The sequence below is a fragment of the Saccopteryx bilineata genome, chromosome 4, assembly GCF_036850765.1.
Source record: "Saccopteryx bilineata isolate mSacBil1 chromosome 4, mSacBil1_pri_phased_curated, whole genome shotgun sequence".
NCBI lineage: Eukaryota > Metazoa > Chordata > Mammalia > Chiroptera > Emballonuridae > Saccopteryx > Saccopteryx bilineata.
This window is the reverse complement of record NC_089493.1, coordinates 62,214,490-62,218,463: the sequence shown is the minus strand read 5'-3', so window position 1 is coordinate 62,218,463 and position 3,974 is coordinate 62,214,490. Positions and strand designations below refer to the sequence as shown.

Here is a 3,974-nt window from a genome sequence, read left to right as displayed (position 1 = left end):
TTACTCTTTCCCCTTTTCAGTAAGCAACCTCTAATGCTAAGTGGACTAGCCTCTCAGGAAGGAGTACCTGAGCCAAGGACCAGTTACAGGTAATTCGCTAGACCATTCTTTCCTAGAAAGTAATACATTGGCCTTTGAGTTTATCTCTAAGTCTCTAGCATATTTTGTTAATATGGATCCATCTTCCAGAGTTTGACCACCTGCAGCACACCAAGAAAGCAGAATTGATGTACTAGGAAGCTGAACCAAGGTTCTGGCTACCATGAGCCCTGTAGGGGATAGCCACGGGCCTCCGTGGGTGTTTTTCATCACACATGGTGGCTGGGATGAATAGGCTTTCTCTCAACTCATGCTTTCCATTTCAAATGGCAAAGCATTTGAGCAAAGGGAAATGAAGAGGAGGGATTATAGAGAGAATATGATCGTTGTGGTGATTTCTAAGAATATTCCATCCATCTCTTTTTTCAAGAGCAAAAATTTGGTACCTGTATTATCTAGATCATTACATTACTTCTTTTGGCATTTGAAAAGAAAATTGTTCTGTGTGTCTGTGAGAAAGAGATTTAATATATTTATCTTCCTTTGATGCCTGCTTCCTCTCTGAGTTTCTATGACTATATCTGATTGCATGTAGTTTTGTAATGTGAAACCCACACATAGAGGGTTTTTGTGTGTGTGTGTGTGTGAAATTACTTTTCTAAAATTACCGAAAAGCTGCCAATCCTGAAAAGTAGCCCTTCTTGAATTAATTTTGAACAACAACTACCCCAGTCTAGTTAAGGTAGAAGAAAGTTGAGAGGTATGAGTACTATCAGAGTTTTCACATCTAATCTCCTACATATCCCTACAGCTAGAGTTAATCAAGAGACTATGGCTGCATAAAAGAATGAATGTTTTGAAGAAAATTAGGAAATTTTTGTCATAACATTTCAAGTTTTCTCAAAACTGAATAAAAATGTAGACCTTTCCTGCCTTTTTCTATTTCTCCCTGTGAGACCTACATGATGGTCATGTTGTAGAAAAGGTTCTTGGAATGACATCTTACAGATTTCTAGTGACTTCCAATGTAGTATCATGTTTAAGAGCAGGGGCTGTGGAATGAGACTGCCCCACGTGCAGTAGACACCTCTGTGCACTAGCTACGTGAGGCTGAGCAAGTCACTTCATATCTTGGAGCTTCAGTTAGCTCATATAAAAAATAGAGATCATAACAGTAACATGTCACAGTCGGGTAGAGAGGGATGAACTAATTCACCTCAAGGACTTAGCAAAATTGTAGGTACATGGTGAGGGCTCATCAACACTATTGGCTCTTCTCATTACTTTTTGGGAATAACCAGCCCCTCTGCTTGGAATGGGAATCATTCTAATTGGTTGATAATGGCTTGTCTATTTTTTTACTGAGGTATAATTGACAAATAAGATTGTATATATTTAATGTATGCAACATGATGTATTGATATGCATATACATTGTGAAATAATCACCACAATTGAGTTAATTAATACATTTATCACCTCACCTTAGTTACCCTCCTTTTCTGGTAAGAATTCTTAAGATACACTCAATTTTCAACTTTCGAGTATACAATACAACATTATTAACTATAATCACCATGCTGTGTCTATCTTATAACTAAAACTTATAATTAAAATTTTGTACCTATTGAACATCTCATTTTCCCCACCCTCTAGTCCTTTTAATTGGAAAATTTAATCATTTTTACTTAAAGTAATTGTTGATAGGCAAAGACTTACTAATGCCATATTATTTATTGTTTTCTTACCATATTGTAGTTACCTTGTTCCTTTCTTTTGTTCATGTCTTCTTTTGTGAATTGATGATTTTCTATTGTGATATGCTTTGAATCTCTACTCTTTATCTTTTGTGTATCTATTGTAGGTACTTGCCTTGTGGTTACCATAAGACTTAAATAAAACATTTTTCAGTTATAATAGTCTATGTTAAGCTAATAATAATTTCAATTATATACAAAAACTCTACCCTTTTACTCTCCCCTATGTTTTGTTTTTAATGTCATAATTAACATCTTTTTATAGTGTGTATTCATTAATAAGTCATTGTAGTATAGTTATTTTTAAAGTTAAGTGGTTAACAAATTATCATATTCTGTTTCATTATCCTGAATCTGACTATATATTTACCTTTAATAGTGTGTTGTACCTTTTCATATTACTAATTAGTCTCCTTGAGGAACTCCTTGCAGCATTCTTGTAAGGCAGGTCTAGTGGTGATGAAATCCCTTAGCTTTTGTTTATTTGGGAAGTGTAGTGGTACCTTGAGATACGAGCAGACCAACGTACGAATTTTTTTTATGATACGAGCTGTGACTCGGTCCGTATTTTTGTTCGAGATCCGAGCGAAATTCTGAGAAATGAGTCATGATTTGGGAAGCTGCTGATAGTTGGCATGTTGGCGCAAAGGTCCAGTATCGGCAGCACAACACCAGCATCTCGTTCTTTCTCACATGTTACCTGCAGAATCAAGTAGAATCTCGTGCGCTGTACTCATTCTTGCATCATTTTTGCATTTTTTACTAACTTTTTTTGTGTACTATCACGGGGCCGAAGAAAGTGAGTGTAAAGGGCAGTGGTGAGAAGAAGAAGAGACTGATGTCGATAGAAGTAAAGCAAGAAATAATAGAAAAACATGAGCGTGGTGTACAAGTGATTGAACTAGCAATACATCTACAATTTGTACCATCCTTAAACAAAAGGATGCCATCAAAAGTGCAAATCCAGTGAATGAAACTACAATTCTGTCCCAATTAAGGACAAATATCCATGAAGAAATGGAGAAGTTTCTGCTGGTGTGGGTGAAAGAGAAAGAGCTGGCAGGAGATACAGTGATGGAGACTGTAATATGAAAAGGCACGTATTATTTATGGCGACTTGAAGAAGAAAGAATCATGAACCGCAAAAGAGGCAGCAGAAGATACGTTTAAGGCAAGTCATGGGTAGTTTGAAAATATCAAGAAGAGATCTGGCATCCACTGGGTGGTGAGGCATGGTGAAGCTGTGAGTGCTGACGTTAAGGCAGCTGAGGAGTAGTACATCACACGTTTTGCTGCGCTTATCGCAAAGAAAGGTTACATCCCCCAACAAGTGTTCAACTGTGATGAAACAGTATTGTTTTGGAAAAAAATGTCCCAGAGGACTTTCATCACCACAGAGGAGAAGAAGCTGCCAGGCCATAGACCTATGAAGGACCGTCTGACCCTTGCATTGTGTGCAAATGCTAGCGGTGACTGTAAACTAAAGCCACTGCTAGTGGATCATTCCAAAAATCCTTGAGCCTTTAAGACTCACAAGATTTTTATTTTTTTTATTTTTATTTTTTTTTTCTTCAGCTCAGAGAGAAGATTAAGTGATCATACCCTGGTCAAAGCCAACACTGAAGCAATGGCAGTAAAAGACTCACAAGATTTTTAAAGAAAAACTGCAGGTTATGTGGCGCGCCAATGCTAGAGCATGGGTTACGCGGCAGTTTTTTATTGAATGGGTAAATCTCGTCTTTGGTTCTGCATTGAAGAAATATCTTCAAGAAAATAAACTCCCGATGAAAGCATTACTAATCCTTGATAAGGATTCAGCCCACCCACCTGGTCTTGAAGATGACATTTTTGATGAGTTCAAATTTGTGAAAGTCCTTTACTTCCCAACCAACACGACTTCCATCTTGAAACCTATGGATCAGCAGGTCATTTCCAACTTTAAAAAGCTTTACACAAAGCACTTGTTCCACTGCTGCTTTGAGGTGACTGAGAATATAATTCTAACCCTTCGAGAGTTTTGGAAAGGTCACCACAACATCGCAATATGTTTATGCATTATTGACTTTGGCATGGCAAGAGGTTACAAGGAGAACCTTGAACTTGGCATGAAAAAAGTTATGGCCTGATGTTGTTGTGACAGGGACTTCGAAGAATTCAAACCAGAGACCGAGACCAAGGT

General features: G+C 37.5%; 1 non-coding gene across 1 annotated transcript; it reads right to left on the bottom strand.

The window, feature by feature from the left end:
- Positions 1-3,367: 3,367 nt before the first annotated feature.
- LOC136337097 (Z30 small nucleolar RNA) lies at positions 3,368-3,465 on the bottom strand. Its single transcript, XR_010731807.1, has one exon. It is a non-coding gene; the product is annotated as a Z30 small nucleolar RNA (small nucleolar RNA).
- Between the last annotated feature and the right edge of the window lie 509 nt (positions 3,466-3,974).